Source organism: Macaca thibetana, chromosome 15 (assembly GCF_024542745.1).
Source record: "Macaca thibetana thibetana isolate TM-01 chromosome 15, ASM2454274v1, whole genome shotgun sequence".
Classification (NCBI taxonomy): domain Eukaryota; kingdom Metazoa; phylum Chordata; class Mammalia; order Primates; family Cercopithecidae; genus Macaca; species Macaca thibetana.
In genome coordinates this window covers 20,053,004-20,076,872 of record NC_065592.1, presented here as the reverse complement: position 1 = coordinate 20,076,872, position 23,869 = coordinate 20,053,004, and positions in this window count along the sequence as shown.

Genomic DNA, 23,869 nt, shown 5'->3' with positions numbered 1-23,869 from the left:
CAGCTGCTCCAACTACTGGTCTGGGAGTATGTAACATAGGAGAGAAAAACTGCCCTCCTCAAAGGGTTGTAAGAGACACAACACCTTCAGGACAGACACATTTCAGGTAAGGCAAGGGGGTGAAAGCAGTATGCTTCAAAATGAAATAATAGATATATTACCACAAGTAAATGGTAAATGCATGCGATGATAGATACACTAAATACCCTGATTGTATATGTATATGCTTTGAAACATCAAGTTACACCCCATAAATATGCATAATTACAGTGTGTCAGTTAAACGGATAATAGATATAGAGGAGATTGTGAGGCATAGATAAGGAGTATTAGATGGTCCTGGGAAGGAATTTGAAAGGGAAATTTCAGGGGCAAGGGGATTAGATCAGCTTGAGACACATAAAGAACTCAAGGAGAGTGACTGGCACAAAATAAATACGCTGTACATGTTCAGTTATTGTTGTTCCTATCTAATGGGCATAAGATCTGGAGGTAACGGATTACTAGATAGGACTGGAATGCTTGTAGTCATGGCTAGACCATGAATGATGTGACTCCCTAAAGCATCTACTTCCAATCTACTAACTCTATTTCCCTAGATAAAAACAAATTAGAAGTTAATATCACAATATAAAGGACTATTTGATCTTCACAAATAAAGCATGGAGAAAATTTACCATGCTGCTAATTCCCAAGAACAAAGTATCCAAAACTGAAATACCGTTGGCATTACACATTTGCATTCACATTGGCATTGCCTATCAATTTGCTGATATTTGAAGCTTATTAGGATAGTATTCATTATTCCCAATATTTGCATGTCTTTTGAATGGTTATTTCATCTCTATGAGGCTTTGTGCACAAAATAAAAATACTGTATTATAAGATCATTGTGAAAGACAGCAATACCTGAAAAAAATCATCAAAAAATACTACACTGATATAAAGGATAATTGATTAATATTGTTATACATCTCCCTCATTTCCAGGGTATTGCCTCAAGAGAAAGCCTGCCTTTTTAACATTATCCATAGATAAATTATCCCTATCTGTATTTCCAGCAGCAGTTGGCAGTAAGCTAAATGTCAGTGCTTTTCTGCTTCTACTCTTATGTGAGGTGGGACAGTCACTATGTATGCTGTGTGATAGATACATCTAAGGAATGCTCCAATTCAAAATCCCTTTTCTGAGAACTAGTCCCTTTCCTACATCACTAAGAAAGGCTCCTGATGCCAATTTTGGTCCCATGTGACTCCACTGTTCTGAAATGAGAATGTTGCAGATGAGTTGGTTAAAGTTTTTAGAACAAAGAGGCAAGATACCAAGGTAGCCCACAGAAGCTATGAAGATAAATTTCAACTGGCTTTCACAAAGGAGTGTACTCATAGACTGAAAAGCCATCAGAAATTAGGGCCACTTCTCTCCCTGAGGTCACGGCTTCAGATTAGCTTCACTCTCCTCTTTTATCGCAGGCTACTTTCATCTCCTTGGCTTCTAAATGACCCAAGCACAGCCACCCAGCTCCAACTCCACAAGACTGTCCATTTATTATCATAAGCTCATAGAAGTCAACTATTCCAAAGGCAGAAATATTGGAGATAATAAATATTGTTCTAATAAGCTTCTAAAATCAAGAAGTTAACTGGCAATGCAAATGTTAATACAAATGTGTGATGAGATGGCATCACCATTTCAGCTTTAAATGTTTTGTTGCATAGTGGTTATCAGCACTATCTTGTGGTGTGAAGAGTGTATAAGGCTGGATTATCCAACTGCCTAGGTGCAAATTCTGGCACCACTATGTAGTCAAAATTTCACATTGTGCAGATTGGTAATGCCTTAGTATCCACATTATAAAGTGGATAAATAATAGTACCTACTTCGTAGGGTGGTTATAAGAACTATATGTGTTAATCGCAGCTAAAAGCACTTAGTTCAGTGGCTGGCACATTTAGAGCCCTACTAAATATTGATGATCATGGTTACTTCTCAAGGACTCTGCTCATACTCTCCCCAAAGGGTTCAATGGTTCACTTAAAACTTCCCCAACACTAGAGAGTGGAGAATAGTTTGAAAGCTATGCACTTTGAACAGAAAGGTAGGCAACAAAGTAGATTGGTAGGAAACTTCCCAAAGATTATTCAGCCAGAATTATTATTCCATGGTCCCAGATAGACAAAGGTGGGACAGCTGACCCAAGCAGGGCCTAGCAGACATTGTATTTCCCAGGAATTGTGGCTGGGAGAAAGGTTCAAGTGAATCTTACCTGAACCTGCATAGTTGCATTTGCCTGCACCAATCATTTCAAGTCTCTGAACCCCAACTATAAAATAAAGAGATTGGACTAGACTGTTCTCTGTGATCACCTGCAGCTCCGACACTCTGTAATCCCACGTCGAGTGCTCTGTTGTGCAGTGATACAATATGGAAATTGCCAGTGCGGGTAAGTGAAACCTCAACATGAACTGTGCAGATAGCTGGTGATTACACAATGGGAAATGTCGAGAAAATAACCTTATGGAGTGGAAAGTATTGGATTGTCTGATGATGACTTACTCTCCAATATGAAGATATAACTATGCTTGGCCGCTCAAGGGTGAAAATGTGGTAATGTGTTAAAATGCTAATGAAATTGGAATCCTATAATAGATGTTTAGAACAGTTTAGGTTACCAAGACACAGGAAGTTAGAGAGCATAGCTCATAAATCCTGATGATAAGGCCAAACTCCTCAGAACATTCAAAGCCTTTTATAGTCTGATTCCAACTTGCCTTTGCAAGCTCATCTCCCCTCACACACCCTCATGGACCCTGTGTTCAATCCATAATGAGCCATTTGACATTCTCCATACGCAGCAGGCTCTTCTGTGCTATATGCATACAAATTCTGTTGCTTCCACCTCCATATTTCACGTTGCTCCATCTCACTGTCATCATCTATTCCAATTCCTCATCACTCACCTCATAGGATTACTCAGAGGGTTTCTTGACTGGTCAACCCACCCCTAGTCTCCGTTCACTCTGATCCATTGTCCTTATGACCAGAGTACTTTTCTTAATCATGTATCTTCGATCATATCTGTCTTGCTTAAAATTCTTTAATGATTTTTAATTGCCTTTAACACAAAATCCAAATTATTCAATAGGGTTTGCAAGACCTTTCGTGATCATTTAACTACTGTTCTCAGCTCATCCTGCATCATTCACTTTTCTGCACAGCATGCTTCAGGCTAGCTGACAGAATTTCCCTTTCTCAGACAAGATGACTTCTCCTTTACCCTTCCCCATCTGCTGGTTCCTCTGTCTGCAATCTAACTCTCTCACTACTCTTTGCCTGACTTACTTCTACAAAGGAAGGTCTCCCCTCACACCAAGATGAGATTAAGTTTCTTAGCTGTTTGTAATCAGGTTCTTTTCCTATTGTAACACCATCATCTTTTTGCAACTATCTGTTAGATAATGCTATTTCCTTTACTTAAATGTCTTTTAGTCCCCTTTCCTGGGCAAATTTCTACTTGTTGTCAAAGCCCAGCTCCAATTTTACTACCTTGGGAAAAGTCTTTCTAATTCCACCAGGTTACTTCTCACTCCCTCTTCAGTGCTGTCATGGAAATTCCTACAGAGTCTTCTTGGTCACAATGCATTTTATTACTAAAAGTTAGAACTTTGTTCCAGAAAACATTTCACAATGTACCCCAGGCAGATATACTATTTTTGTGGTGATGCAGAGAATGATGGCAAAACTCGGGTTCTAAAATAATTTGGTACTAAAATAAATGTCAATATCTAACTCCAGACTAGGGCAGAATGGGACTAGTTACTTTACACACAAGCTCACACACACATACACACTCACATGTCTCTCTAAGATTACAGATAATCATTCTTGGAGATGGCCATTTAGTTCTCCTAAATGCATGTGAACATTCTAACTATCATTCTTCTTGTCAAGTAGCAATAATTCTATGTTCTACCTTGAAAGCCCTCAGTAAGATGTGGCCAAGAACATAAATGTTACTTCCCTTTCCTTCATAATGTAATGATCTTCTTGTTGGAATATTAATCGATAACTAATTTAATAGTTGGACAACTGTTTTTAATGACCTACTACCTTGAAGACATTGTTGCACAAGTCTTCAGATCACTCCTTTAAGGACTTGTCACCAAAAGGGCAAATTCACTTACTTGTCATAAAGCAGAAGCCAAAAGCCTCATTATACTAAGGAAAGATGCATTTGGGTCTTTGTTGGTTGAGAGCTCAGAAGTTTCAAGTCTGGACCTGAAAATGGAATCAACCGGACTCATCCCATCAAAGAAATTTGGAGTAATATTAAAAGGGCCACATATCATGTTAATTGTGGAGTCATGGGCCCTTGGGTGTCTGCCTAAGTTTGGTTATTTCAAAAAGAAGAATGCCTGCCTACGTAATCTTGACTGTACAGACATAACCAATGGATTTGCCAGGTCTCTTCTTCCCATGAGTTTATTTACCTTCAATAACTCTATCTTCCTTCAGGTGGTCTTTTTAATGAAATATTTTTAGTCTTTGAAGAACTAAACTCAACACTTTGTCTTCAATTAGTTTGCAGAGAATGAATGGAATGAATTGGATGCTGAACAATTCTTGTGTAACTCTTACTAATGCTGACATTCTTGATGTCTAAACTTTAAGCATCTGATATTTAGACTGGGATTAAGCAAAAATATATTAATTTCCTACGTTACGTGTTTCATCCTTTAACACACACCAAAATTCTCAAAATAACCCTAAGAATATTTTTTTAAAATATCTTTGTTTTATTAATGAGAAAACCAAACCTCAAGAAGTTAATGTGAACTGTGATTTTAACTATAAATTTCCTAGAGTCACAGTTTTTTCTGCTACACTATGGCGAACCACCATTTTTCTCAATATTCTACCTCTCTATGTTGTAATTGACTATCTATCTATGTATCTATGAATCTACTGATCCATCATCTCCTCATTATCTAAAGTAATTCCCTTAGATTCATCTTGGTTTCCAGATGCATACATTGACTGGAATTAAAGAACACTTTCCAACATACAGTTCTTATCTTGTCACTCTTCTGAGAAAAAGTCATTCAGAATAGCTCTGGCTCTTCAGTCATATTACAACATTTTAAACATATTTTACACTTTTTGTAGTTCATGCATTAGCTCATGCTTTTCCCTTCATCTGGGTGCCCCCTTTTTTTTTATTTTTTAACAATAATCACTTATTTCAATCTCTTTTACTCCCCTAAGTCTATTCAAATGTGTCCACCCTCTGAACTCCCTTTTCAATCTCACTCTCTACCTTCTGAAGATTTGAGCCCCCTCTTCCCCTTCTTGGAATCCCCCTAGTAGATTATTTGAATTTTTTTCTGTGACTCTTATCTCTTCCTGCCTTGAATTACGTATGTGTCTGGCTACTTTTTCTGCTAAACTTTAAACTACTTAAGCACAAATCCAGCCTCTAACTTTACCATCTGTCAGATCCCTGGATTCTCTCCCCCTTTGGTCCATTATTAATGACTCAACAAGTGAATTCTGCGCATTTGCACTCCACAAAACTGTGGCGTTCCCATGTCCCACAGCCAACCTTACAAAGCAAACTGATTAACTGGACTCCACAGGACCAGGTTTGTGGTGCAATGTCCCTTCAATAGTCTTGCATTTAGCTCTGCATGGGAGGGGGTGCATTGCCAACCTGAAAATGAGATATCTGGGCCAGTCAATGTTAGCCAAGGGCTATGATGTTGAAAATATTATTTGGGAGAAAAACACTACCCTGTAACAGAACTAAAGCTCCTAGATTCTGAAAGGAATACCAATATTCTGTCTCTCAGAGAAAACAAGATTTATTTTTTCCCCACTACAAATTTTATTGTTTTCCAAAATCAGACCTGGCTTAGTGGCTGTTAGAACATTCTCAGATGGCACCCCCATTTCAGTCTGTTCATTAGCTCATTGATGCCTGACAGATGACGCTTCTTCAACTTGTCCTTTTTTTCCTTTTCTTCCTTCCTACTTTCCTTCCTTCCTTTCTTCCTTTGTTTTTTTAATGTATATTATTTTGCATTAGATATTAGGGTAATATTTGGGTGCTATTAAGGTAGTGTGAAACCAGTATTATGACCAGGAAACTTGAGAACCTCCAAATGCTGCACCAAATCCATGATCACAAAATGTCTGATAAAATATAAGGCAAAGTGACACTACTGTTAACTCTGGCTCTACCCCAAAACTTCAATGTTGAAAACTCTAGGAAGCTAAACCTGATAATTTCTTTTATCCTAATCTTGTTAGTCTTAAAGAGTTTTAGATAAAAGCAGATTATGGGGTCCACTCTATTTTATTACCTTTAACAGCTGAAGCTAATCCTTGGATCTTACCACTAAGAGGTAAGAAAAAAGTTCGTCCAACCCACCCCTCCAATAAGTAGGAAGATGAATTAAACAGTGACTATCACCATAATAACTCATTTTTTAAAATTCACATGGGCTGGGTGTGGTGGTTCATGCCTGTAATCCCAGCACTTTGGGAGGCTGAGGCAGGCGGATCACCTGAGGTCAGGAGTTCAAGACCAGCCTGGCCAACATGGCAAAACTCCTGTCTCTACTAAAAATACAAAAATTAGCCAGATGTGGTGGCTCGTGCCTGTAGTTCCAGCTACTCTGCAGGCTGAGGCAGGAGAATCGCTTGAACCCAGGAGGTGGAGGTTGCAATGAGCCAAGATCTTGCCACTGCACTCCAGTCTGGGCGACAGAGCAAGACCCTGTCTTTTAAAAAAAAAAAAAAAAAAAAAAAAAAAAAAAAAAAAAAAGTCCACTCAAAACAAAGCAAAACAAACAACAACAACAACAACAACAACAATCCCAGCACAATCAGTGAGTTTATATAAGACCAATTGAGTTCAGGCAGGGGTGGAGGGAAATGCTTTTCCTCTTGATTGATTAGGGAAAGCCCTTAAGTTCTTCTCAGAGATCAATAGGCCTGCTCCATGCCAGGCGCCATGCTAGACTCTGGAGACACAAAGATAAATAAGACCCAAAGTCTCTGTCCTGGTCTAATGGGGAAGGCAGACAAGTAAATAATTCTAAATCTGTGTGATGAGAAACAGTAGAAGCAGAGCTGATATTGAGATAGTGAGCACTGGTATGACCATACAAGTTGATAAAATACTGAAATGCTTTTATAAATACATGCTTTCTGGAGCCCATCAGTAGCCTCCAGTCTCACCCACTGTCCCTGCCAACCCTACCCTCTCCCCACCTCAGACTTCAGGGTCCAGCAGAGGTTACCAGGACCCTATTCTAGATCAACAGTTGGTATCCATTCTAATGAGTCAGTGCTTGGGATGACCCCTGAGTGGAGATATATACAAAGTACTATAGTATGATAGAGAAGAGAAAATCCCCTCTAGCTAGAAGAGTGTGAGTCTTACAAAATACATATAACTTGAAGAGGAGGGGGCACTGGAGCGAAGTCTTGAAGACTGACGAGGAGTTCACCAGATGAGCTGTATTAGTCAGGGTTCTCTAGAGGGAAAGGAATAATAGGATAGATGTATATATGAAAAGGAGTTTATTAAGGAGTATTGACTCACACAACCACAAAGTAAAGTCACACAATAGGCCGTCTGCAGGCTGAGGAGCAAGGAAGCCAGTCCAAGTTCCAAAACCTCAAAAGTAGGGAAGCTGACAGTGCAGCCTTCAGTCTGAGGCCGAATCTGAAGGCAAAGGCCCTAGAGCCCCTGGGAAACCACTGGTGTAAGTCCAAGGGTCCAAAAGCTGAAGAACTTGGAGTCCAAAGCTTCCAGCACAAGAGAAAGATGGAGGCCAGCCTTATCCAGTCTAGTCCTTACACTTTCCTCTGCCTGCTTTTATCCTAGCTGTGCTGGCGGCTGATTAGATGGTGCCCACCCAGATTGAGGGTGGGTCTACCGCTCCTAGCCCACTGACTCAAATGGTAATCTCCTTTGACAATACCCTCACAGACACACCAGGAACAATACTTCACATCCTTCAATCCTATCAAGTTGACACTCAGTATTAACTATCACATGGGCTTTACAAGCAAAGCATGTACCATGCTTTAAGACAAAGAAGAGTGTCTCTTGTAATGAAAATAGAGTTAACTCAATGAATCTTGGATGCAAAGAGAGCAGCAAAAAGGGGAAGAGACAGGAAATGGCTCTGAGAATTAAGTGAAGAGCCTTATATGTCTTTTACTCATGGTAACAGGAAGTTTTAATGAGGGTATACCATTACAACTGCTTCCATTGTTAAACAAATAGTGGGAAGAACATGAGTCTTGTTCCATGTTTTTTTCTAATTGTAGGATTAGTTTTTGATGAGTCCACAAAGAGGGGATAATAGGTTAGTGCTGTCTGATACCGGAACTCTTTTACCAACTCCTATCTGCTATGAACTGCTAGTGAACCTCCTTTTTTTCTCGGTCTATTTGTTGGAGAAATAAAGTCAATGTGTGTGTTACACATGGTGGCAGTTATTCTTTTATTAAATCAAAGCTTTTGTTTCAGGCAAATTTATGCAGGTTCTATAATATAAGATGTGAAGCATGATTCTCTGTTCATCTTGACAACCTTTTTCTTAATATATATATACTTTAAGTTCCAGGATACATGTGCAGAACATGCAGGTTTGTTACATAGGTACACACTTGCCATGGTGGTTTGCTGCACCCATCAACCCATTATCTACGTTAGGTATTTCTCCTAATGCTATCCCTCCCCTAGCCCCCCACTCCCCGACAGGCCCCGGTGTGTGATGTTCCCCTCCCTGTGTCCACGTGTTCTCATTGTTCAACTGCCATTTATGAGTGAGAACATGTGGTGTTTGGTTATCTTGACAATCTTATAGACACCGGGCAGCACATGAGATAGAGAATGGAGGTGTCAGGCCTCTGAGCCCAAGCCAAGCCATCGCATCCCCTGTGACTTGCATGTATATGCCCAGATGGCCTGAAGTAACTGAAGAATCACAAAAGAAGAGCAAGTGCCCTGCCTTGACTTAACTGATGACATTCCACCACAAAAGAAGTGAAAATGGCTGGTTCTTGCCTTAAGCAATGATATTATCTTGTGAAATCCCTTTTCCTGGCTCATCCTGGCTCAAAAAGCTCCCCCACTGAGCACCTTGTGACCCCCACTCCTGCCCGCCAGACAACAACCCCCCTTTGACTGTAATTTTCCTTTACCTACCCAAATCCTATAAAATGGCCCCACCCTTATCTCCCTTCACTGACTCTCTTTTTGTGCTCAACCCGCCTGCACCCAGATGAAATAAACAGCCATGTTGCTCACACAAAGCCTGTTTGGTGGTCTCTTCACACGGACGCGTATGACAGGAGGAACTCAAACATTCAGCTAGATATTGCTCCCAGTACTTCACACAAAGTATGTGCTCAGTGCTGTCCAAATTCATTAATCATTATTTCCTATAAATCTTCACCGTTCTGAAACAAAGTGTTACTCTCCCTCCAGAGGATGTAATTAATCCCTTCCTTCCCTTTGGCCATTTTAATCACTATTCTCTAAAATAAATTCATTTTGAGGAGCAGTAGCCAGAGCTCAGGAAACACACCTGCCCCCTGTGCTGAGGAGGACTTCATGGTCTCTGTCTCGTGACCAGTGCTTACCAAACTCATCTCAAGTTCTGTTGTGTAACTATAGCTTGTTAGGCGCTGTGAGATAGATTCTGAAATTCCCAACACAAAGAGGATAGAGTGCAGCCCTGACTCTATGTGAAGAATCCTAACGGGTGAAACTGCAATCCTATCACTTTTCCGGGTACAAGTGGTTTTTCCCAAGGATATTAACTTAGATCAATGACATCAGGATATAGTTTGTTTGCCAAAGTGTGTTGAGTGGATTTAACCAGTTCTGCAGACTATTAGTAGGTGGTACATATGCAAAAGGTTTCACTGATCGATTACATTTGAAAATCACTGGGTAGGAAAAAGTCTTTCCTGCAGGGCTTCTATAAGCTTTCATTAAGCACGTGCACAAGTTGTGGCTATCCGGCCGGGCGCAGTGGCTCACGTCTGTAATCCCAGCACTTTGGGAGGCTGAGGCGGGTGGATCACAAGGTCAGGAGATCGAGACCATCCTGGCTAAAACGGTGAAACCCCGTCTCTACTAAAAAAAAAAAAATACAAAAAATTAGCCGGGCGCGGAGGCGGGCGCCTGTGGTCCCAGCTACTCGGGAGGCTGAGGCAGGAGAATGGCATCGGCCCGGGAGGCGGAGCTTGCAGTGAGCCGAGATTGCGCCACTGCACTCCAGCCTGGGCGACAGATCGACACTCCATCTCAAAAAAAAAAAAAAAAAAAAAAAAAAAAAAAAAAAAAAAACAAGTTGTGGCTATCCAACATGGGGAAAATCTTCCAAATCCAATCAAACAGAAATTCTTTTGCTGCAGATTATTTCAAGAAGAATGAGCTTCTCCCAGGAATATACTTAAGGACAATGCTGATCTGCTCTGTCCTGGGTAAAGGGTGAGCCCATCATCTCAAGAATGTTCCTAGGAATGTTTCCTCTCATTTTATTTACTTATACTTAAACTGGTGCCTATCTGACTTCTTAAGCAAATTCTTCCCATCTCACAGGGCCTTCCTGCAGTGGGTCTCAAAACCTTGGCATCTCACTAACTAGAAGGGCTTGGTGGCATCACAACTGGAGACTCCACTATTAATGTACATGATTTCTAAATTGTTCAACAAAGTTAATTCTAGCAGCTATCTCTTAAAAAAAAAGTGTGTGTGTGTGTGTGTGTGTGTGTGTGTGTGTGTTGGATGCTTTATTTTACTCCTTAAGCTAGAAAAATTTCCATTTATTTCCATTCATTTCCTCTTTTTAAAATATGAGAGATTATATTTTCTAAACAATTATGCTCTTCGTGAACCTAAAAAACATATTCTTATGATAACAGAATCTATAGTTCTTTGTTAAATTCTTCATTTTGATGAAATTACACCTATCACTATGAAAGTACTAAAAATATTGGGGAAACTCTCCAGAACATTGGTCTAGGCAAAGATTTCTTGAGTAAAACCTCAGAAGCACAGGCAACCAAACCAAAAACAGACAAATAGGATCACATTAAGTTAGAAAGCTTCTACACAGCAAAGAAAACAATCAACAGAGTTAACAGACAACCCACAGAATGGGAGAAAATATTTGTAAACTATCCATCAGACAAGGGATTAAAACCTAGAATATATAAGGAGCTCAAACATCTTGAAAGGAAAAAATCTAATAATCCAATTTAAAAATGGATAAAAGATCTGAATAGATATTTCTCAAACAAGAATGGCCAACTAATATATGAAAAAAAATGTTCAATATCACTAACCATTAGCGAAATGCAATCAAAACCACAGTGAGATATTATCTCATCCCAGTTAGAATGGCTTTTATCCAAAAAACAAGCAATAACAAATGCTGATGAGGATGTGGAGAAAGGGGAACCCTCATATACACTGTTAGTGGGAATTCAAATTAGTACAACTACTATGGAGAACAGTTTGGAAGTCTTCAAAAAACTAAAACCAGACCTACCATATGATCCAGCATTCCTACTACTGGGTACATACCCAAAAGATGGGAAATCAGTATATCAAAGATAGATCTGCACTCTCCTGTTTATTGTAGCATGATTTACAATAGCCAGGATTTGGAACCAATCTAGGTGCTCATCAACAGACTGATAAATAAACAAATGTGGTACATCTGTCATTTGCAACAACATGGATGAAACTGGATAACATTATGTTAAGTGAAATAAGTCAAGCACAAAAAGACAAATATCACATGTTCTCATTCATTCATGGGAGCTAAATTTTTTTAAATGAACCATGGAAATAGAGCATAGAAGAGTAGTTACCAAAGGCTGGGAAGGGTTGCATGGAGGAGTGTGGAAAGTGAAGATGCTTAATGGGAACAAAAATATAGTTAGACAGTATTTGATAGCACTACTATTGTTTACTATAGCAAACAATAATTTATTATATATTTTAAAGTTACTAAAAGAGTGGAATTGGAATGTTCCTAACACATGGAAATGATAAATGAGGTGACGTATACCCAATTTACCCTCATGTGATGGCTACTCATTGTATGATTGTACCAGAATATTACATATACTACATATGCACTTACTATGTACCCCCAAAAATAATAATGAAAAATAATCATCTTTTTTTAAAAAAATTCCCTCTATCAGAATGAAGGTACAATAAGTTATATAAGTCAACATTTGGCAAATGGAATTCTATGCTGACATTTCTATTTAGGAATTGGCATTTTATTTGGAGGATGGACATCTGCTCAATTTATTAAAAGCAATTGACTTGTTTGAAGAGGTCAGCTACTGGTGATGGAGCTCTTTGTTCTCAAAAGATCATAGGCAGTGGCTTGCACCTGCAATCCCAGAACTTTGAGAGGCTGAGGTGAGGGAATCACTTGAGCCCAAAAGTTCGAGACCAGCCTGGGCAACATAGTGAGACCCCCTTCTCTGAAAACAAAATTAGCCAGGCATAGCGGTACATGCCTGTAGTCCCAGCTACTCAGGAGGCTGAGGAGGAAGGATCACTTGAGCCCAGGAGGTCAAGGCTGCAGTGAGCCAAGATCATGCCATTGCACTCCAGCCTGGGTAACAGAGTAAGACCTTGCCTGAGGGGGAAAAAAAAAAAAAAAAAGAACGATTTTACCAGCTTCTTGATATGCTCTTCTGGTCTTTTCTTGAAGATAATAATTAAAAGTATAGCATAATGCATTTATTCAAAAGTATTTGTTGAGCACCTACTATGTACCTGACACCATGCTAGAGGCGTGGGGTATAAATGGCAATCAGAACAGTGCTTAGTTGTCTGTGCGTTTAGATGAGAGGGCTGTTTATGCTGAAACATGGCTGAAGAGTGTGCCTGAGGAATTACACAAATTTGGCGACATAGAAAGAGGCCCTTTCTCTGCCTTCTCCTCTCCTCCTCTCCTGACTCCAAGTCCCAAGAAAAGGAAATGGTGTTAAAATTGCATTTCAAATTTTTGTGGGGCCAGAGGAGCTAATGAAAACACAATAGGTCTGAGTGATAACTGCCTCCTTGTCAGACTGTAAGAGAGAAAAGAACAGTGGGTTGCCAGGTAGTTCCGAATGCTATGAACTGCTCTCTTTCGTGTAATCATGGAGAAGCCTTCGTGACTTCGGTGCCTTCTAGAAGCCTCTGCAAAGCACAGTAATGTTACTGCCAGTTTGGTTTATTTAAGGTGTTTTAGTAGTTGATATGGGATGGGGGAAAAGGGGTGCACTAAAAAGACCTATTTTTAAAGGGGTACAGGGTACACTATTTGAGTGATGGCTACACTAAAAGCCCAGACATCACCACTACCCAACATATCCATGTAACAAAACTACACTTGCACCCTATAATTTTTTTAAAAAATTATTTTTATTTTAAGTTCTGGAGTACATGTGCAGGATGTGCAGGTTTGTTACATAGGTAAACATGTGCCATGGTGGTTTGCTGCACCCATCAACCCGTCACCTATGTGTTAAGCCCAGCATGCATTAGCTGCTTTTCCTAATGCTCTCCCTCCCCAACCCCACCCCTGACAGGCCCCAGTGTGTGTTGTTCCCCTCCCTGTGTCCATGTGTTCTCATTGTTCAGCTCCCACTTGTAAGTGAGCACATGCAGTGTCTGACTAATGTACCCTATAACTTTAAAAAATATACAAAGGAAAGAATGGGTTCTCTCATAATGTAGATCAGTAGTTGTCTACCCTGAATATGCACCAAAATTTCCTGGCAGGCTTATTACAACAGTTTCCTGGGGTTCACCCCCAGATTTTCTGATTCAATAAGTCTGGAGTGGAGCCCTAAAATGTACATTTTTAATAAGGTCCCAGGTGCTTCTAATGCTGATCCAAGGACATGTATTCTTCCCGGATGTGGAAGTTCTCAGCACTCAAGTTGCTCCAACTGCAGGGCAACTAGAAAGTAAAAATATTTAGGACACGGATTCCAGGGTGGGAGGATGGAGGAGTTGGCTAGATTAAATAGAACTGGTATTTTTGAGAACTTACTCATAGTGCCAGGAGTTTTATATACATTGTCTCATTTATCCCACTGCACACCTGGCCAGTTAGCACGTGTCAAAGTAAAAATCAACTCATTCACCAAGGAACAAAAAAGAGATGTTTTCTTCTCTAAAGAGCTAAATATTATAAGCTGGCTATCCATTTACGTGACAATATATAATTTCCTCTTGTTTTTAACACAGGTACACTTTAAATGTTTCTTGAGATTTAACTCTAAATAATTAAAGGAGGCTAGCTTTTCTTGTGAGATAAGAGTCACCACATAAAACAACTTTGCTTTTGAAAGAATTAGATTTAATACATTTGAAGTTCCTCTACAGATGCCTACTCAAAGTGGATGTCATGATTATTACAATCTAAGGTTCTATGATTAAATTTTTTTTTAATTTTTTATTTGTTTATTTTTTTTTTTTGAGATGGAGTCTCGCTCTGTCACCCAGGCTGGAGTGCAGTGGCATCATCTCAGCTCATTGCAAGCTCCACCTCCCGGGTTCACGCCATTCTCCTGCCTCAGCCTCCTGAGTAGCTGGGACTACAAGCGCTGCCACCACGCCTGGCTAATTTTTTGTATTTTTAGTAGAGGTGGGATTTCACCATGTTAGCTAGGATGGTCTCAACCTCCTGACCTTGTGATCTGCCCGCCTTGGCCCCCCAAAGTGCTGGGATTACAGGCATGAGCCACCGCACTCGGCCAAAAATTTTTTTTCTTCAGACTATAAACTTTACATGTGATTCAATGGAAATCACGTATGATTTTGTAGCCTCATTCATTTGCTACACTGTACATGCTCAATAACTTTTACTTAATAAATTGATCCTTCACACACTCAAAATAGGGCAAATGTTTATATGTGATTAAAGTAGCCTAAAGGTCCTCTATACAAAAGATTCTCTTTATGTTTACGCAGCCCTCTTTAAAACCCAACATAGCACCTGTGAGGAATCGTGCTACTTCCTCAACATCCTTATATCAATTACTCTAAAATCAGATGGGCTTCAGGGTACAGGCTCTACTTCCAACCAGAAGGGCTTTGCTTTATTAGAATTGGGGGTGTGAAGGTAGAGTCCTGCATACAGAATGCTAGAAAGGGCAGAGCTAGTTAGGACAGAAAAAGACAGTCCTGGGTCAGAAAAGGGCCGCTTGAATGCTCAGGTCAGCTGCAGCAGAAGAGGAGAAGAGGTCTCTGGAGCCAAATTTCCTCCCAGAGTACTGCCTTTGCTGGAGGAGACCCAAGGTAAAATGACTTAAGTGCTGTCTTACTTTCCTAGGGCTTCATTCTTAGAATCATAGAGCAATGAGCCTGAGGGATGTTTTCTTGTTGTTGTTTGTTTGTTTTGAGACGGAGTCTCGCTCTGTCGCCCAGGCTGGGGTGCAGTGGCACGACCTTGGCTCATTGCAAGCTCCGCCTCCCAGGTTCACGCCATTCTCCTGCCTCAGCCTCCAGAGTAGCTGGGACCACAGGTGCCCGCCACCACACCCGGCCAACTTTTTTGTGTTTTTAGCCGACATGGGGTCTCACCATGTTAGCCAGGATGGTCTCGATCTCCTGACCTTGTGATCCACCCTTCTTGGCCTCCCAAAGTGCTGGGACTACAGAGCCTGAGGGATCTTAAAGTTCCCCTGATTAATACTTATATATCTTTTACTGAACTTCCATCAATTACTGTGACTAACTTGATTGTAGCATTCCTGAACAAGTTCATAGCTCAGGAATCCATTTCATCTAGGGACAAATCACTCAGTTAAAACATTGTTATACCAGTGATGATTTATGCTACTAGCACCAGCAAGTGTTTCTTGGGAACTCTGCCTCAGCTGTGGGGTTACCTGTGGCAAGTAAACTATCTCATTCAACCTCCACAACCACGAGGTGGTATGAGTACCTTGACTTTCAGATCAGCAAACTCAGGCTCAGAGTCTGGTTGACATGGGAGATCTGGAATCAGAGTGCTTAGGTTCAAATCTCAACTCTGCCTCTGACAAGCTGCTTGACATTGGGGAGAGTCATATAAAGTCTAAGCATCTGCTTTGTCATCTGTGAAAAAGAGATAAGAGACATCTCGTTGTGAAGATTCCATAAGATAATATAAATGAAGTGATTATCGGAGTGCCCAGCACATAGTAAGCCCCCAATCTGCAGGTCAGAGAAAGTCAATAGCTTGACAGAGGTCATGGAGTCAGTAAAGGGGAAAAATGGGTACCAAACCCAACATCTTTGACCCCGAGTCCGCACTGCAGATGTCCTCACGATCCTACCTCCATTCCCAATGCACAGCCCACAGTGCTACTGCGGTACACTCAGAAGAGGATTTTGCCCAGGTCACCTCTCTCCAAGTAACCTAGAGAGGCTTTATGGAGGAAGGGAGGCTTGGGGGAAAAGGTGATGTGAAGATTGAGTCCCATAACCCTCTAATTGGAATAATGGCTTCTGGTCCATCCTGGTCATTATAGGGACCCAAAAGGCTTCTGTTGAGAGAAATCCTGTTTCCCTGTAATGTCCATCCATGGGCATGTCGATATTTTACTTTCATGGACTGCTCCCCCAACCCCCCTAAAAAAGTCCCCTCTGTCTTTGGATTCTGTCCTTAAATGTCACAGAATTCAGTGCATGCTCAGACCATAAATCTCACTTAAAAAGGGAGCTCACTGCCAGCCTTTCCCAGAGAACATCTGGGATTGCAGCGTAGGCTATCTGCCTATTCCAACACTCCACCTTGGAGAAGAAACCAATCTGCCTTGGTTGAAGAATCCACAGGTGGCAGGAATCACCTGACAAAGAGGAACAGCAGGGGCAGGTAGTCAAATGGCTTTGTGAATAATGGGCTAGATTTCTGGGGATAGGACAGAAAGTAAACAATATAGGCTGCCTTGAAACTCTTGGACTTTGGATTTCATTATCAGACTATTGCTGGAGAAGGAAATATATATTGTCTGATATAGGCTCACAAGCAGATAAATATTTAATGGAAAAATAATGAATCTTGGCATAAATATTTAATGGGGCAATATCAAGGTATACAGGGTGAGTGCTGTGCTGAGAGAAAGAGGCTTTAGACAATAAGACAATCGAGTTGGAACTTGAGTAGGAGGTAAGTCCAACAAGTATCAGTCTCTCTAAGGGGTACTGGATCTCCTTTGAAACCAAGTTGGTTGTTTCAATAACAGAATAGATGAGCTTCTTTTCAAAATGTGAACTGCTGTGGAAATGACTGGAGGTAGTATTTTTATTATCACTACCTTTATTATTTATTTGAAAGATAGCATTAGATTGTTTACTTGGAAGATGATAACCATTGAGTGAATTAATACAAACAAAATAAAAAACCTAGGTAGGATCAGATGAGCATTCCTTTCAGAGGTCACAGTTATTTTTGTGGGTGTTCTGACTTGGGAGAGGGGTACCTATTCAAAAAGAGAAGTAGATGGTACAGCTCTTGGGAGTTTTTTGTTTTTTGTTTTTTGTTTTTTTTTTTAAACAGTGTCTCACTCTGTTGCCTACGCTGGAATTCGGTGGCACAATCATGGCTCCCTGCAGTCTTGACCTCCCTGGTCTCAAATGATCCTCCCACCTTAGCCTCCTGAGCAGCTGGGACTACATGTGTGTGCCACCACACCCAGCTAATTTTTTGGTATTTTTTTAGAGGCAGAATTTTGACATGTTGCCCAGACTCGTCTCAAACTCCTGGGTTCAAGCAATTGCCCACCTTGGCCTCCCAGAGTGCTACGATTACAGGTATGAGCCACTGCACTTGGCGGGATAGCCTAAGAACAGACTTCATTTATCTTGAGCCCAGGATGTGGCCAAGATTATGTTAGTGCTAGTGAATAAGGATAGATGTGTCCCTGCAATTACAGAGCTTACCATTGGCAGTAGAGATTATAGCAGAAATCACCATACAGTGTAATTATCAGTATCACAGGACCAGGAAAGAGTTATGGAAACATGAAGATAAACCAGAGATGACTTCCTGGAGGGAACAGTTTCTGGGTCATGTCATGAAGGGTGGTTTGCTGACATCGTCATCACTTATTTATTTGTCTGGCTCTTCTCATTCAATGGAAAGTCTTATGAATAGAGAGACCCAGAGGCATCAGGAAGGAATCCACAAGGTGATAATTCAAAGGGTCTTGGATGTCAAGGTAAGGGATTAATAAATGATAATTAGAGCCAACATACACGTGCATTGGGAAACGCTATGTGTGAATGTAGGTGCGCATGTATTTCTAGCATTTGAGAATGTACATCTTTCCAGTTGTGTGAAATATAAAGCAAGTAGAAAGCAGAGCAGAGAGTGCTGTTCCTGAAGTTCCTTAAAGAACTTAAAAAGAGGAACCAAAAATAGACTTAAGCCCCCTTTGCTCCCTGTTTCTTTCCACCATCTGTCAGTCCCACTCCCCTAGAGAGAAGCTAAGGCTGACAGTAGCAGAGTGAGGAAACAGGGGTGTGGGTGGGAGAATTTTATTTTTTCTACCAGGCTGAGTTATTAATTAGCTTCCTGGAAGGTAGAGGAACACTGTGCTTTAGTCTTCTCGCTTGACAAATATTGCACCAGAGAGTGATAACAGCCCACCCAAGGTCACCTAGCACCTTCACAACAAAGGCAGAGCCAGATTCCAGGACCATCTGGAATTCTCTGCACAGATTCTAACCATACCACTGTCCAAACTTCCTCTCCTGAAGGGATGAGGTGGTGTCTGTTTTGGAGAAGCAAACTAGGGTCAATCTTTGTGGTAGGTTTCCCCCCACTTCACGGTAAGCAAAATATTTCCTAACCTCCTTCCCAAGGACAAGCTGCAGTCCTCACATGAACTCAGCAACAGATGCTGTTTACTTCAAGCAGCACAATTCCTTCCAACCCCTCATGCATAATATGCAACTGAGCCTTTCATCTCTGGGGCCTCAGGACCCCAGGGAGGCAGGTGGACAGACGGATGTCCTGCCTCATCCTTTGGAGGCCCATTATCATCTAATTTTTTTCACCCAGTCTTGAGCTTGAGCTAGAACTTGGTGAGAGGTGGTAGGGATCAGTCTCAGAGGCACCCAGAACTTGCTCCTTTCTGGACTGGAACCCTGATCCTCTCGCACCCCCCACCCCACCCCTGAGGACTGTCAGCAACAGCACTACAGGCTATGTCTGGGTTCTACTCGCTTCCTTCATCCATTGAGGATGGAGTGCAGCGCCCAGTCTTTCCTTCAATGTTGTTTGGCTTCACCCCAACTTAACAGTATCAACAAAACTCCCAAGACTTATCCATACTCACTAGAGTCCACACTGTCCTGGAGGATTTGAAGCTGAGAAGTGCCCCACAAATCATGGTACAACCCCTTCCTTTTAGATGAATCCTCAACAAATATCTATTGAGCAGATAAGTGTGGGCCCTGCACAGAACACCAGGACTGCCAGGCCTCCCTCCTCATCGTGGGACTTAAAGTCTAGGAGAGGAAGAGATGCATTAAATGAAACTATTATAATAACTAATTAAATGTGATGTAACTGAAACCTAAAGAGACAGCGTGATGCCTTTGGTGTCCTCGAGTAAATCTGTAACAGAGCCAGGATTCAGGGTTGTTGTCTGTGACTACATATTTGGTAACTTAGGCTAATACCTAGAAGAAGACTTCTATGCCAGTTACAGGAATTCCCTGAGTCCGGTCCTCCTCCATCTGCAGTGCTTGCCATGGAAAAGTTCAAAATCCGCTCTCCTGCTTACCTACCATTTATTTAACAATGAAACCACAGATGCTAGGTGTTTCTCCCCTGCCACTTCTGAAGGTGGGACAAGGACTTAGGGAGTTGGCCCTGATGAACAGGCCCAAGAAATGTTTATGGACTCTCAGCAGTCAAGAGCCTGAAGGGACCTTAATCAGTTGGAATATTCATCATACCTTTTCTTCTTTTAACAACACCAAGCTATTTTGCAAGAGAAATCAGAAGTAAAGCACTGACATGTAAAGTTGACAAAAGTTAAGCTGCCCTGACTTACTTGAAGAATAAGGGCTTTAAGGGCCACCTCTATCCAAGCGCCTTTCCCTGGGGACAATTCTTTGAGGTACTTTAGGAGCCAAGGATGACAGCTGGAAAATTGCTGATCTGATCTAATGCCTCATTTTATAGAAGCAGTTGTGCCATGTGTCTGCATATAACTTCTTGCAAATGTCTTTTCATCTCTGGGCCTACAGATCCATCTGTGAAATGAGGATGGATATGCTCATGCCCATTCTACAGGATCCTTGTTGAGTGCCTGAAGAACTCCCAAATACCAAAGCACTCTAACTACCATGCATATCTGTGCACCAGCACAGTGGTGTTTAAACCCCAGTTCCACTACTCTGTAACTAAGTGAATGAATCTCTCTAGACCAGTTTATTTATTTATAAAATGAGAATCGTAATGGAACCTATCTTCCAGCCTTACTGTGAGGCTTAGATCAGATAACTCGTATAACACATTTTTTTCTAATTGCCTGGGCTGTAGGAAGTGTTCACAAATGTTTGCTTTAATCTCTTCTTCTCCCTTGTCTTCATCACCACTGTCATATTTATTTCGATTGTTATTCATTTTGAGAAAACAGATCTAGTTCCCCACCTTTCCCCTGGACATGAACCTGCAATAAAGCAGCCCCAAAATGTGATGGGAGCAACTTGTGAATACAAGGGGACATTCATTCTGTCAAGGAAGTCAACACAAAATAAGCCTAATTGAGAGATAAAGAGAGATTCTGATGATATTTTGGAGGCAACTGTACTAGCCACATGAGAAAATGTTTAACTTCTGGATGTTTCAATTAGTCATCCCCTAACTTTTTGTGCTTTCACACACACACACATAAGAGGCCCAGAGAGGGGAGGTATCTTGCTGTAGCCCCACACACTATTAAATGAGAGCTTCAATAGCCTGCCTCTCATGGCCATGATTTTCTTCTATGCCTCATAGACTGCATTCTCCAAACAGCCCCTTTCTTCCTCAGCCCCACTCATGGAAGCCAGGGATCTCATGTGTGGCCGTTTGTTCTTCTTCCAAACCCAGGGCACACAACCAATTCCATGGGAAGGGGCTTTGGAGAGGGAAACAGTCCAATTACTGATTTAATGAGCCAATTTTCCTCTCATCTCCTCATAAAGGCATGTGCAGCCCCAGTGTTCCCCTGCCCTACTCAGACGATGTCAGAGAGATGGAGAAAGAGCCCTGGTAGGCAGTTCAAACCCACTTACTGCACAGGCTGGAAAATGAAATGACTGATACCATGTAATTAGGCCTTAATTATTTATCATTTTTGGTTAATTACTGCCACTTGCAAGTTAACAGGTTGTAAAACTCTTGGGCTGTGTTTATTAAATGTTAGGCAATCATTAGCAAGGAAGTGCCATCTTCCAGTGTTAATGAAATATCCGTAAAAATCCATGACTGTGAGCAATGCAGGACTTGAGGCCACTTGGGAGACAGTTACATGGATTTATGGCTAATTATATATATTTTTGGAACCAGTATTGCCATGTTTGAGAAGATGAGTTGAATAAAAGGCTTCAAAGCCTCTGTGGACTCTCCCATCATTCCTCTGGTGCACAAGGGAGGTGAATGAAAGGAGACTGGGGGATAGAAAAGAGGAGAAACAGAAGAAAAAATGGTATAGGACAACTGCTGTCAAAAGTACCTCTCCTCAGGGTCACAGTGTCTAAATGGCGCCATTAGAAAGCCATTCCTTAGAGTAGAATGTTATCCAAACTATGCAGATGTCCCTCCGAAAGCAAACAACCCTGGAAGAAGTTCTTACAGCTAAATGGAAAAAGTCAACTTTGTAATAGCCTTTATGAAAAAGAGCTGGCAGTTTTAGCCACCAGATCAACATGAGTTCATAGACCAACAAAGTAAGTGCACAGTGGGCAGTAATAATATGTCATAAGGACCAGAACAAAGGAAGTGAAGCCATAGGCACACCTCAACTGGTAGCTCTGTGACCTCAGTCCACCACCAGATCTAGCTGGGCCTCTATTTCTCAACTGGAATTGCAGATTCAGTTCTGGGTGATCATATTTTGAAAAGAGTATTGAAAGGCTAGACTGAGCTCTTGAGAAGTGCATTGGATCATGAAAGGATAGAACCCATGTCACTGGAAAGTCTTTTGAAAGAAGTGAGAATGTTTAGCCTGGAAAAGCAAAGACTAAGTAGCTTGATAGTTGTCTTCAAATACTGTAAAAGCTTCCATGTGGATAGGAAGCAAATTTATTCTGTGTGTCCAATGGATAGAGGCCTCTTGGCAAGTTTTAGCTTTAAAATTTTTGTGTTTTTAACTTTTTAGTTCAGAGGTACAAGTGCAGATTTCTTACATAGGTAAACTTGTATCATGGGTTTTGTTGTTGTTGTTGTTGCTCTTGTTGTTGTTTTGAAATGGAGACTCGCTCTGTCACCCAGGCTGGAGTGCAGTGGTGCAACTCTGCTTACTGCAACCTCCACCTCCTGGGTTCAAGTGAATCTCCTGCCTCAGCCTCTCCAGTAGCTGGGACTACAAGCATGCCCTACCACGCTGGCTAATTTTCTATTGTTTAGTAGAGACAGGGTTTCGCCATGTTGACCAGGCTGGTCTTGAACTCCTGAGCTCAGGTGATCTACCCACCTCAGCCTGTTAAAGTGCTGGGATTACAGATGTGAGCCGCCATGCCCAGCCTCATGGGGGTTTATTGTACTGATTATTTCATCACCCAGGTATTAAGCCTAGTACCCATAGTCATTTTGCCCAATCCTCTCCCTCCTCCTACCCTCCACCCTCTGAAAGGCCTCAGTGTGTGTTGTTCCCCTCTATGTGTCCATCAAAAGGTAAAAGTCGTCCGTGAATGAAATAAGCTGACTCAAAAGGTAGTGAGTTCACTGTCTTAGAGGTAAGCAAGCAGAACCTGAATGATCACCTGTTAAAGATACAGTGGAGAAATCCCTTCACTAAGTGCAAGGCTGAGGGTTTGAAGTGTTTAAAGGTCTATAAATTTGAGGTCATTAACACTTTAGTAAAAATTAGTTGATTCTATTTCTTTCCCTGGCACTAGAAGCTAGGGCTGATCAGAGACCCCTAGGGACCTGGAGGTGGGGAGAAGGACAAAAATATGTACATAAAGTAGGGGTGTAGATAACTAAAACCATAGGCAAAGGAAGTTATTAACTTCTGGTTGTTGAGTAGGAAGGGTGTGGAGTGAGATTTTCTTGATGACCAGAAGAGGAGAAACAACTTTGGTCCTAAAACTTTCACTAACTCATTCTGGATATAGAGTTATTTTATCATCCTGACCCTTAACTTCCCCATCTGTAAAGAGGGAGCTATGCATGGTCTTTCAGGACCTTGTAGATCTACCATGAAATAATTCTGGATTCTAAAGTGAAAGCAGCTCTGTGACCTCAGTCCACCACCAGATCTAGCCGGGCCTCTATTTCTTCACTTAGGAAGCATAGAAAATGATGCCAGTCTCTAAACTGCCTCTCCAAGATGCCGAAAGGAATAATGAGGCTATTTGTCGCTCCTCCGAGCTCAGTGCTGAATGTTCAATCACCATTGAGAGGTACTTGTATGCAGACATTTCAGGTACATAATATGATATTATAGGCATAGAAAAGCATAAAAAGATTTGTAATTAAGATAAAGAATCAATCAACCTACCCTTTCTATTTTATAAACTAAGCCCAAGCAAGTGGCAAGTGGCTACATTCAAGGTCACAGAGTATATAGTTGTGCATTTATATGTTTAAGATGAAATAAAACTCTCAATT